The sequence below is a fragment of the Syngnathus scovelli genome, chromosome 18, assembly GCF_024217435.2.
Source record: "Syngnathus scovelli strain Florida chromosome 18, RoL_Ssco_1.2, whole genome shotgun sequence".
In the NCBI taxonomy this organism is placed as follows: Eukaryota; Metazoa; Chordata; class Actinopteri; order Syngnathiformes; family Syngnathidae; genus Syngnathus; species Syngnathus scovelli.
In genome coordinates this window covers 9,557,398-9,570,794 of record NC_090864.1, presented here as the reverse complement: position 1 = coordinate 9,570,794, position 13,397 = coordinate 9,557,398, and the positions used below count along the sequence as shown (strand labels likewise).

Genomic DNA, 13,397 nt, shown 5'->3' with positions numbered 1-13,397 from the left:
TGGAAATGTTGAAAATTGCAAATGTGAGACGGCTGCACAGTCCATTTAGGTCATTTATTCAACGGGTTCTTGGAAGACTGATAAGTAAGACTCGGTAATATATACTCGATCGAGGCTGACTTACAGAGTTCAAATGATGTAAAGCTGAGGGAAAAAAATGGGTGACTGAGATTACAAGGAGCAACAAGAACCTCATTCTCTTAAAATTAAAAAACCCGCTTCTGCAGTATGTGCGTTGTTCACGTAGTCACTTTTCACTTCCTTCTATTTCGGTTCTGGTGTCAATCAGACAGACGTGACACCATCAGCATTTGACAGCTTAGGCTTTGCAGTTTTTTTTTTTTTAATCATATCATTCCCTTAGCCATGGCTCGCCGATTGACATTCAAGCGGCGTTGCGAAATCGGGAAGAAGTTTTTCGATCACTGACAGTTTGTCTTTAAACAGTTAAATTATCCGTTGAAACAAACGTTTATATAAATAGCTTTCAACTTGCAGGTTGTATTTTTTTATTTTTTTTATCCATCTGTTTGTCAATTAGCAGACTCGCTCCTGATAAATGACAAACAGGCGGGCGGTGTCATTATTTTTCCAGGGGGTGGATGTTTATGCCGTAATGACTCGAAGGGTGATAATACAATTCTATATTTGTAGCATTTTCAGACAATCATCAAAATATGGCATGTTCTTCAGTGGTACACCCACAAAGATAAATAAAATACTTTTTTCTTCTCAATTTCCACATCCTGTCTTACTAGTCACAGTTTTACCATTTTGCGATGAATATTTTTTGAAAAGGTCATCAAAACAACACTAGACCTTTGCACAGCTCTGTATCAGACTCAAAGATTTGCTGGAGCAACATCCAATTTGATGGTGGCAAACAGCTATTAGCTGTACACTATCATGCTTTTCATGCACATGGCAAGAACATGCTTTTCCCTGATTCTTTGATCGTCACAACAAATTGTTTTCCGTTGTATTTCCACACCACATTTTTCCAAGTGTCAGCCCCCACGCTGAGTTAAATAGAGATATTTATTCTGAAACGGAATCCAAAATATAATTAATTAGATGTTTTGATGTTTATCAAAACATAGCAGTCTGTCTCTACATGTCCCCTCATTATGAATAACATGGAAATCTTTTGTACAGTTGCGCTACACATAAATACTCTTAAAATAATTATTGATTTTTTTTTTGTAATCTCCAAGAAGCGTTGTATTTTCATGAAACTCTGTTTAAAATCATTATCCTGTTCGTTGGAAATGAATACAGATTTAGCATTTCTGTTTCCTCTTGTCTACGTGACCTTTGTGTCTCGTAAAAAATCTTTTTGTAGCAAAATAATCATTACTTGCATGCGCCGCTAATCCTTAGAAACAGGTATTTGTTTATTGATGGAAAATTATTTGCCGGCAGGCCAATTACACTCTAGTTGCACAAGCAATGATGTTAAAAGGCAAAACATGTTCATACCTCGGGCGAGCTTTCATTTTTATGTTGAAATTTTCTTTTAGTTGATATTTATTTATACAGCATCTTGTCAAACAATTCATCCATGATGTCCTCTTGTGATGCAAGTTAAATAGAATTGCAATGCTAGAATACAAATGTGACACACATTTGTACTTTTTCTCCTCTTCGGGATGTTGCAGTGGATTCTAAAAGAATTCAGACCTCATTGAAAATTGTACACCCCTTTCACATTCATTATAACTTTAATGCTACATTAAATAATGCAAAAATATTTTTCTTATGACTCAGAATGTTTCCCAAATAAATAAATAACATACCGTATTTTCCGCACTATAAGGCGCACCTAAAAACCTCCAATTTTCTCAAAAGCCGACAGTGCGCCTTATAATCCGCTGTGCCTTATATATGGACCAATATTGAGCCACTACGACAGGCATGTCCAAATATATGGACTTATCTATGGTCAAAGTTTTAAAATGGGCCATTCATTGAAGGTGCGCCTTATAATCCGGTGCGCCTTATAGTGCGGAAAATACGGTAATAATATAATTTAACAAGTACTTAACTCATTTCTATTATTACACCAAAACAATAAAACCCTCTACAAGTGTTTCGTCATCTCCATTAAGCTGGCCTTTGTGCGACCCGATGTCTTGTACAATATTTCACAAGTACCTTTTGCATATAAGGTCGTTGTGTGCACAGTGTGGGCACATGTGTGTGTTTTGCCGTCGTTTGCACGAGATGAGCTGCAATATGAGTCCTGAGTGGCTCCCTCCGGCAGATGCATCAAAATGCAAATGGAAGAGTCAGCCATTCAAGACTTCAATGCACTGATATATTCTAATCAACCAGACTTTGCCCGGCTCTTCTTGTCTGGTCCATTTGATTGCATTGCTTTCCCACCACTACACATGCTGCACCAGGACATAAGTTCTATTTGTATTCACTATACTTCAATGTGTATGTAAAAGAGAGAATGTATGTCTTATTTCCTGACGTGTCATGGTTTGGGAGATTTGAGGATTCCGCCCGACAGCGAAAACATACACATTGCATTAATTGTTTCCCGAGATGATGAATCGTGCAATCGATGAACAGATCGTTACAGCAACTGCATTCACGAATGAGTTACTGCACGAGTCCCATTTGGATCTCAAAAAGCCCAATGTTTGACTCAAAATCATTCAGTCAGTGCTCAAGGGTGTTCCTTGGGGACTTGACACCAAAGCAATTTGAAAGTATTTATTTATTTAGACCAGAGTGCTGAGCCAAAAGGCAAAGCTAAAAATCTAACAATCAATCTAAGTCCCCACCCTCACTTTTAAATGTAAGTCTTGAATGGTACCAAAAAGAACAAGATTGTGATTCGTTGCGACCATGAGGTGCTTTGGGCATGTCCAAGCAAGAAAAGACCTCGGGGGTCATAGGGCACAATGCCGGGGGCGATGTCTCATAGCCAGTCTTGGAACGCCTTGGGGTGCCTCCCAGTGGAACTCGAGAAAGTGACAAAACATGTCTGCTCTCATTGGAGACATAGCTTTCACAGCCTACCACATCTGGAACTCAAATTTAATCTGGAATTAATGATAAATCTGGACACTTTAAACGTTGCATGGATTGAACCCTACCCAAAACGTCTCGTAAAAGAAACCCATTGACCCAACTTGTATCAATAATTTCGCTCCCATTACACTTTTAGATCTTTTTCCTGATGAGCAACCATCTTCAGACATGCTCCAAAAGCAGAGCCTGGTTAGCAAGCCAACTTTGGAAAAGACACATACTATGACTGCATCAACACCAATGTGTATGACCCATACTGACACTGCTGTCACAGAAAACTCATGAATAGCATTAGGAATGCGTCAGATGTATGGTAGGGCTACTCCGAGAGTGAACAATGGCTTACTTATTTTGAGAAAAATCAACCATGTCTATAAATAATTGACACTGCTGCTTCAAATGAGCCAGGTAGATAACAAGTACAATGAAAGAAAGCCCACTGAATATACAGTGAGGGTAAGACCACTAGGTACAACTGACAACCATTCTAGAAGTGTAGAAAATCTCGACTTGCTTTTGAATTAGTGTGTGAAGAGTAGATTTTGAATTAGCTGCAACTCTTTGGATTAATATGTGTATTTTGAAAGACAGATCATCTGAAAGGGCAATGGGTCACCGTTGAAGAAAGTAAAATCAAAAGTACCGTATTTTCCGGACTATAAGGCGCACTGGACTATAAGGCGCACCATTAATGCATCATGTCAGATATTTAATCCAAATCAAATCATTCTCCACTTGATCTTTTTTATTTCAACAAATTACTTTATAATCACAAAATAATGATCCATAGTCTGTTTGATTCATGATTCATAGTCTTCAGCGGGCCACTTAAGATTGATTTCATGACACAATGCTTCGGGCCAATTTAAATTTAGGAATTTGGTCCACATATAAGGCGCACCGGACTATAAGGCGCACTGTCGGCTTTTGAGAACTTTTTTAGGTTTTTAGGTGCGCCTTATAGTCCGGAAAATACGGCATCTAAAAGGTTTTTCTTCATTCATTTGTTTGCTTAAGTACATTGTGTGAGACAAAATAGCTGTTAGCCAAGGGAAATGATTTGGTAGACAAATGAACATAAGACGCTGAAATGGCACAGAGCCCCACTGTTTAACGGTTAGTAGCTTGGTGTGGGGGCGCTTGAACGGCAATAAACAGCACAACAAATTTGATCAACTACAGGGTAAAAGAAGAGAACAAACAATGCAGCCACAGGGTGTGCGCTTTATTAAGAGCTCCCGGCTAACAGATTAGCAATTTCTGCCGACACCGCCAGGTAATTCTGTCCCCCGTCGAAATAGCTGTCGATAAACGAGTTGACGCTAACTGCCAGAAGCCCCAATCATGCCGCAGCATCTCGATTGAATTTAAATCCATACTTTGACTTGGTCATTGCGAAACATTTGTAGACCTGTTCCATGTGTTCTTCTATTTAGGAAGAAACGACAAAATAAATAAGATGTACGTTTTCATAAGGCAATGCCACACAATTGTACATTAGCACTCAACCCTTTGCCCATCTCCCCCCTCACCGTATCTCCTCAACTCCCGATATGATATAGAAACCTGGATGACATACGGCCCTCTCATACTCAACAGCAATAAAACAGAGCTTATGGTTGTCGGCCCCTAAGGCATTGCTCGGGAAGGTGAAGATCCGCTTCTCTCTATCTACAGGTTCACCATCTCACCATCCCCTGAGGCCTGCAACCTGGGAGAGATCATAGACTCCATTCTCGTTGCAGTTCTATATCAAATCAGTCAACCTTCTCTCATCTCAAATGCAACTCCGACTTTCGCTCCCTGACCCATTTGCAGAAAGAATTATCCCTGCCTTCATCTCAACCAATCTTTACTATTCTAATGGCGTTCTGTTCGGAGCTACCTCCAGAAAAAAAGCCGGATCCTCCACCATCAAATGCCCCATCACATTCAAAATCCTCAGTCCGTATCCCTCACACCTCATCCCAAGCCCATATTGGAATGGAGTCAGGTCTAAATGATTTAAAATTGTGGTCGGGAAATATTTAATATCTCCAATATGGTGATGTTATTCCCAAGTTAGATGAAACCCGGATCAGTAAACCGAAGGCATGGTTGGTTACTCCTTTAACATCAAGCGTTGACTATAAATGTAGAACCACACTTGGCTGATTGATTCCTTTTCGGATTTGACTGCAGAGTGCTCAGAGAAAGAATGTCACGCACAAGTGCTTCCATTTCTAAGTAAGCTGGAGAAATGGCTATGGAGAAATTGAGCGATCAGTGCAAAGCAGGTGCAGTCAAACAAATATAACCATAACCAGACTCATGCAGGCATGTTAATGCTTGTGGTTGCACATCATTTGAAATTAGGATACATCGATGTACACGAGCAAATCAACAGTGTTAAATTAAATCAGTCACCCTCAACTTTGTTCAAATAGTCAACAGTGTTTTTGCAATGCGATAATTCGGGAACTGAGGAGTGAGCAGTCACAGATTCGACTTAGCACTTAAACACGATTAATTCCCACTATATTAATCCAAACATCACCATATTGCATCAATTAGGCCTGTTAGCTGAAGTGTGAAGTGTGCGGCATCCATGTTGACGAAGGTGTAAGACTTGCTTCAAAAAAGTTCCAAGACTTGTTAGCAGCCTTGTCCCAGCCAACGGATGTGTTCCACCTTCGGGCATGGTTGACTGGTGATAGTGTTAGCAAGGCTTGGTGGTCTAATGTTTCCCTGTTAATCCTCTTCCCTTTCTTGCATTTTAATGTGCAATGTTTACCTCGCATGACTGAACAGCCTTGTCTCTCGCGCTGTTTCTTCGCTTTCCTTTGGAAGAATGAGCGGATTTGTCTGTTCTATTAAGCACAAGAATGGGAACCAGCTTTCCTTAAAAACTCATATTTTTTTGCCTCGTTTTCCATGGAGTTGTTTTCTTGGGGACAGAAATTAGCATGGCATTTTTTTTGTATATATTTGGTAGATTTATTAGTGAGGCCAGTAAACAAAGCTGTGGGAATAAAGGAATTTTACAGCCCACAATAGTGAAGACTAGAATCTGTTATCAGTGTCACAATTTTTATTACCGTATTTTCCGGACTATAAGGCGCACCTAAAAACCTCAAATTTTCTCAAAAGCCACCTTGTAGTCCGGTGCGCCTTATATATGGACCAAATTCCTAAATTTAAACTGGCCCGAACCATTGTGTCATGAAATCCATCATGAGTGGCCCGCTGAAGACGATGAATCATCAATCAAAAAGACTATGGATCATTATTTTGTGATTATAAAGTAATTTGTTGCGTCTGAAGTTGAAATAAAAAATGATAAGATGGAGAATGATTTGATTTGGATTAAAAATCTGACATGATGCGCCTTATAGTCCGGTGCGCCTTATATAAGAACAAAGTTTTAAAATGGGCCATTCATTGAAGGTCCGCCTTATAGTCCGGTGCGCCTTATAGTCCGAAAAATACGGTAGTCACCTGTTAACGGCGGGGCAAAGAACTTGATGAAATTTCTCCTGGTTTTTTTATGTACAGTGTTCAAGCCTATCAGAGGGGTTCAGTCAAGAAAGGTGGGATGAGTCCAAGAAGATTTGGCCTCAATCCTTGCAGGATGCAAGTCTTCAAGTGATGGTAAGCTTAAGAGACAGCTCGGATTTTCAAACCTCATTGTAGGAGATATTTGTGGTTTCTCCATAGTTTGGTAACTGATCCAGCTTCCTTTCAATGACTAGTTCACCACTTGCCATCTCATTCATGTTTTGCATCCAAATGTCAATTAATGCAATTTCATATTCCAGCCAAATCAGTCTCAGTTGCCACATGGCCACACCATACGCAATTTGGTGACTGGGCAAACATTTCACAAAAATCTCAGCTCACATCCGACTGTTTCAATTATGGGGCTTCTGATTCATCGCAGCTTCTGACGCACACAGCCAAGTAAAAATACATTTAGGAATAACAAGGGGGTCTGGATAACCTGAGCTGATTTATTTTAACACAATTAACGAGTGCATCTTTTAGAAGTGTTCACAAACAACAGGGCTTTTTTCTACAGTGAGCAATTAAAATGAAGTCAGTAAAAGAAATAAAGACGAAAACTATAACCTATCTTAAACAAGACACAAAGGTGTCCGCTTTATGAGACTGGTAGAAACACATCAGCAGCTGCAGTATTTATGGTTCCAAGGTGCTGCACGAATAAACTAATTTCATTTTAATGTAATCAAGTTCTTTTATTAAATTTGGATTATTACTTAGGACTCAGAATAGACTCATAATAAAGTCAGAAAAGCCAGAATTTTCTTTAATTTTTCACCGCAGCAAAACATTGAAAATCAGGTCTCTGTCTTTTCAGAAAGCTGAATAGATTATTTATTATCAACACTGATCGTCATTTTCCACATGACAACTAAATACTTTTTATATCAGGATTGGGAAAAAAATACACTGAATTCCCTTTATGGGGATAATACCCACTCCCTTTGCAAAAAAATCAATATTTATAATTTCACAAGACCAGGACAAATCTGCCGTAATCCAAGCAATATTAAAACAATAAAAACTTCCCACTGAAAGGTACATTGACTGGGAGACCCAACCGGATTAACGATTATTCACCTTATTTGGTCCCCACCCTTTTTTCCAGAGCAACACACTCCTCTCATAATATAAAGGAGTTATAATAGTGCTTCTTAATATCAGCATATGATTTGAAATAATACCAGAAACACACAAAGGGATTATTTTAAGATCTGTAACATTTCGCTTCCATCAAAGTTCTATTCTAAAACACACAAAGAAAAATAGGAGTGAGCAGACTAATTTTGCATATTTGCTATGTGGCATACTGACCTATGAGAAGTCCCCATTGCCAATATCTGCTCACTCGTGCTGTCTAAAAAAAAAAAAAAAATCAGTGCTCCAGGTTTAAAGTTTGCAAACTGGGTTTGTAGCTGCAGAGATTGTGGTGCCCACTATTTCTCAGTTGTCTTCTAGCATCAGTTCAAGAGGGTGAGTACAATTTAAAAAGGCTGGTGAGACAGGGGACATTTGAGTTAGTGGTCAGTGACCAAATTGCTCTCAATAATGTAAAATCAGCCTTTTTGACACTGCAGCTGCTGAGCTCGCTGTCACAAATAATGTTTCGCTTCATCTTTCATTCCATTCTATGAATTGATAAAACTGCTCTTCACTCTTTTGTGATCTTGCGTTTCCCTCGTCACATTGTAACATACGGAATTTACCGTGTCTATTGGACACATATCTAACATAATCTCTCTGGGAAGTTCAAAGTTCATTTCATACATGGATCTGAAGTTAGAAATGTTTTTTCCTACTCGTTTTTAGAATTGTTTATACACTGCTGTTCAAAAGTAAGGGCATTTCTGTGACCCCATACTTATGCAAATTTGCCAAAAGAGCCTCGAACGCCAAGGAGAACGTTGAACAGACTGATGAGATGAAGATTAACATTTATCAAAGTGATGGAAAGGCTAAAACTTTAAGAAGGAAAAGATCTTCTCATGATCACAAAGATAGTCTGCATGCTCATCCGTGAAACTCAGTGGAGGTAATGTCACGGCATAGCGTCTTTTGGGATAGGCTCATAAATCTTCATTAATGAATAAAATGATGACAACAGCAAAAGAAAGTCGGAATGCTTTTGAAATGTTTTAGTCTGTCGAGTGAGTGGGAGTTGCTTCATCATGCGGCAAGATGATGAGCCAAAACGCACACCAACAACAAAACGAGTTCATTAGAAGAATATTAAATTTGATACTGGCCAAATCAATATCTAGACTTTCTCATTTTCTGTTGATTTTACATAATCGACATTATAATCAAGTTGAGCACAGTTATTTGCGGGAATTAAAACCTCTCTTTAGATTTTCATACTGTATTTTTTTTTTTTTAAGGCACTATTAAAATTCTTAAATTCTCTCAAAAATGTTTTATTACTTGCATTTGCTGGAAAACGTCAAGAAAAAAAATCTGTTGCAACATTTACTGTCTCTATCTGTATATACTATTTTATATTCTGGAAGCAGTTTTTGGAAAAGAGGTGACATTTAAATTAAAATGCTTTAAATCCCGTACGTGGGTTTTTCAGCAAGCTTTCAGATGACCAGCCGTATATAAGACCATTCAGGGTCTCATGTCAGGCTGAATCTTGTTATCTCCACCAAGAGACCTCAGCTAACAGGAACCTAACGACTTCCACTAATGATATGTATCCATGGAGATAACTGGACACCATCTGGAAATCGTGAATATAAAGCCTAATGGTCGGAAGGCTTCAAGCCTTTTTATACCTACAAACTTGCAGTCACACAAACTCCCATTTGAGAAAGTGTCAATGTTTAAAACAAATACAATACTGGAACTGAGAAGTACTATCTGTGGAAATCATATATGGTAGATTTGCTATATTGCAAAACCACAGAAACAAGTCAGTTTGAGTTGTGGGCAATCATTTTGTATCCAAAAAACCCGTAACACCTTTAAAACTGTGGATTGTGACCAAGTGGTAACTAAAATGATTTACTTCCAAAAGGTGTCCAGATTCTTTCTAAGCGATAGTATGAGAAGATAAATGGATGATTATCATACTTTTTCAGTCTCCCTCTTTGTCATTTTCACATGTACATAAGCACACAAAAACATTTCTATAACCATTTGTTGCTATATTGCTATATACCACCTTTTTTTTCTCTTTCTTGAAGTAGACCTTGTGGATTGGCCTTTGTTGCACTTCTATTCGAACTATAAAGGAAAGTTACTGAAAAGAAGCTGATTTGAAAAGCACACTTCGTTCAAGTCTCCAGTCAGACAAAGAGACACTGCCACTGCTCAAGCAAATGGAAGATATTGCTGGTGCTCATTAACAACAGAAGGCCTTGAGGAATATCATTTAGCTCTCGGATACATGTCTCGTGTCTCTATTTGCATATTCAGAGCAGGAAAAAAATAAAATCATAAGAGGTGGCACTGTAAAGTGCTTTGTTGTATGGATATCTAATCAATTTTTTTGTTTTGTTTCATAATTTAATCGAATGTAGGTTACATCTGAGTTCAGATTTATGTCATGTTTATTGGCCTAGTATGTTAAAACATGAAATTTTTCTCCGGTTCTTTCTTACTTCATTGTATCTTGTCATCTTCAGGAAAATGTCTCCTGGAATATGAGCTGGTAATGAATCCAAAGTATTCATGCAGTGTTATCCCTGGCGACTAACTTCGGAATGATCGGGTTGAAATCGTCACCGCCTCATACAATTCTCCAATTGTGAAGTGACCTTGTGAGTTATCGAAATGAAATGACTCCATGGCTTTAGACGGATTCTTAATTAACCACTGACTTGGTAAACAGTAGCTGCTGAGCTTTAATTTTTTTATTATACGGGAACACAGAGCACTTTTGGAAGCGTTAATGTGGCTGCTGGTGTAGTGACGCTCGAAATTGACTTTTGGCCAGTTAAAGCTCATTAGCGCAGATAAAATTATGTCCGATGTTCCTATTCATTTGCGGCCATCTTGACGGCTTGCAACGTCAGCTTCTTCTGCAAAATGTAAGCTGCTGTATCTGAGTGACACATTTGTGGAATGGAGTAAAATCTTGTTGAATCTCGAATAATGCTCTGACGAGATTGATCGGTTGATCAATCGACCGGTCACAGTTACTGTAACCTTGAGGCACGGTGGATGCAAATTCAGATACGGAGGCAAAGTTGGTTATTTGAAAAATGGAAACAAAACGATGTGTTCTCTGGATGGCTGATCTTCATTTTTCTTCCTTTGCATGGAATTGGAAGTTGTGTCCAGTGCTTGTGTTGAAATATGTGCAATTTCTTCAGGCTATTTTCTGGTACACGTTTCATCACACATCACTTGGATCCCCACCCAAGCGGAACTTGAATAAATGTAACTTTAACCTAACCCATTGTAATCTGAACTCTCGCTCAGTCTCTCGCAACACATCCTCACGCCTACAGCCTGATGAACCAAAGTGAACTCCATTTTTTGATTTACACGATCCACAAAAGTTTATTCAAAATTAGAGCATATTTTTAGTTTTTTTTTTAATGGAAGCAATACTTGAGTTAAATGCAGTACATCGTTAAAAGAAATGTATAGATGTGACACACGCATTGTTTTCAGCTCTGTGAAAGTACTAATTAGCAAATCTGTTAGTTTACTGACAGCATCTGCAGGTTTTTACAGGTCAAAGTTTTCACAAGCTGAAGTTTCATTAAAGCACGTATGTGGAAAAAAAACAAGCTGAAGTTTCATTAAAGCACGTATGTGGAAAAAAAACAACCGCACATTATGTTTTGCTATTTCTGTAGAGTTGCATGTCCTTCCATCTATCCGTTCTCATTTTCTCTAATTATATTCCGCGTGTGGTGTCAAGAATCCCGAACTGAAAAAAAAGTAATATAACACAAATATAAAGATGAATATAAAACTTTAATTTAACATTCTCTAAACTTTGAAGAGGATGGTTAAAAAAGAATTAAATAAAAGTGTTTACCTTAATTTGATTGAAGGTTGTTAGTTCAATTTAAAGCTACTTTAAACATTGCAAATTAATACAAATTAAACAAAGCTACTTGGATATTGTAAGAGACGATTTAAAATTCCGGAAAATATGCTGTATAGGTTCATGTTGACTTTGGAGTTTCAACTTTACTTAACGTTAATTACAGGTCATGTTTTCCATCACGTGTGTTTGTGTAGGATTAAGCAAAAAGTACATAATCGGTTTATACATATTGTAATTTTGCATCAAGTTTCAAATTAATCAGATACACAAACTGAAAATAAAATTTAAAACAAGTGGAAATGAAAGTATGGCATAAATCTACAAATGAATGCTTGTGCACGACAAGTCGAATGTGCAGGTTTTGCTGATTTTCTTTTCTCTTCCACAAAAAAAAAATCACCAAACCCTTTCACAAAGCTGAACTTAATGAAGTCGTCATATTATTTTGGGTTGGATCAACAGCAGTATTATCATGTGCAGGTTGCAATATCTAGTTATTGACTAAATCTGTATTAACACAAATAAAATAAAAATATTGCTCCTGGACTGCGTTTGATCAGCGGCGAAAGCAAAAATAAAACAACTGCCTACCACTTTTTGGGTCATGCATGTGGTTAGCACACCAGCCTGATAGCAAAATATTTTATTGTTTCGAATCCTGGCTCAGTACTTTGCATATCGTTGTGTTTTTCCTCAAATTTGCACGGTCAATTAATTAGAAACTCCAAATTGCCCATTGATGTGAATGTAATGTGATTCTCTAACTTGGATGAAGATTTTGTCAGATGGATCAAATGCATTCAACGGCTCACTCTCAGAGGGAGGAAACCAAAAAGCGAAATCGGATAAGTGCTTGGCGATTGGATGCAACTGAACAGCTCGCAGAATAACCAGTAAGCACACACACATGGTCGAGATGCTATCTGCTTTTTATTCCAACATTGATCTTCAAGGAAAATACTTTATATGGTAACGTGAATTCCACTGGGCCAGCTGGTCAAGTGGTTCCGAATGGAATTTAAATCAAGTGCCCCAGGCTGTCTTCCCTGCTCCTGTGTGTCAATAATTGTGTGTGTGTTTTCATTTTGCATGGACAATGAAAAGTTATTTGTCTTTATTATGTGTTGTCATAGACGTTGTCACTATTGAGCTTTGGGGCTCATTTGATACTGGCAGCTGCATTTAGCTTCCCTCAGACTGTCCATTCTTTATTTTATTTTATTGCAGTAATATCAAAACAGCAATTCAAGCCGCTTATATAAACACAAGGCATTTTAACTGGACTGCTTTCTCTACACTGGTCAGCCAATCAAAATGTACAAGCTCGCTTTTGTACGTTAAAGATACACGGGATGAGCTTGGAATTAACATCGAAGGGTGTATTTGATGAAATAAATCTGACAGCGAACAGAAGTGTTTGGCAGTTTAATCGCCACTGTGGTTTTTCATTTAACTCCTTTTGGAGATCATAAAACATCACATATTATTTAAAAAAAAAAAACAATAAGCATTTTTTTTAAGCAGTCTGTCTGCCACCTCTTCTCTCTTCAGGCATACAAATGTTTGCTTTTGTAGATTATGACTCGAGAACTTTTGAAGTACAATTGTTGCAGTGGAGCTTTACCAAATGTTGCGAGCGGAAATTCAACAATGTGTGATTTTATTCAGAAGTGTTTGGATTCCAATCCATTATTAAAGTGTCATTATTATCCTAGCATAATTCTTTGCTCGGGAACATTTGAACTATGGAGCCAATATGTCTGAACTGACCCCAATATTAACAAATATTGAAACTATTGAAGACTAA

The 13,397-nt window shown here is 38.0% G+C and overlaps 1 protein-coding gene across 2 annotated transcripts in view; it reads left to right on the top strand.

Annotated features, from left to right (window-relative positions):
* LOC125985688 (polypyrimidine tract-binding protein 2) overlaps window positions 1–13,397 on the top strand; it is a 112,081-nt gene that overhangs the window by 74,430 nt on the left and 24,254 nt on the right. For both annotated transcript variants that reach the window (XR_007487399.2, XR_007487398.2), the window contains one exon: window positions 6,580–6,675. The gene's annotated coding sequence lies outside the window, so the exon portion shown is untranslated. The remainder of the gene's footprint in view (window positions 1–6,579; window positions 6,676–13,397) is intronic.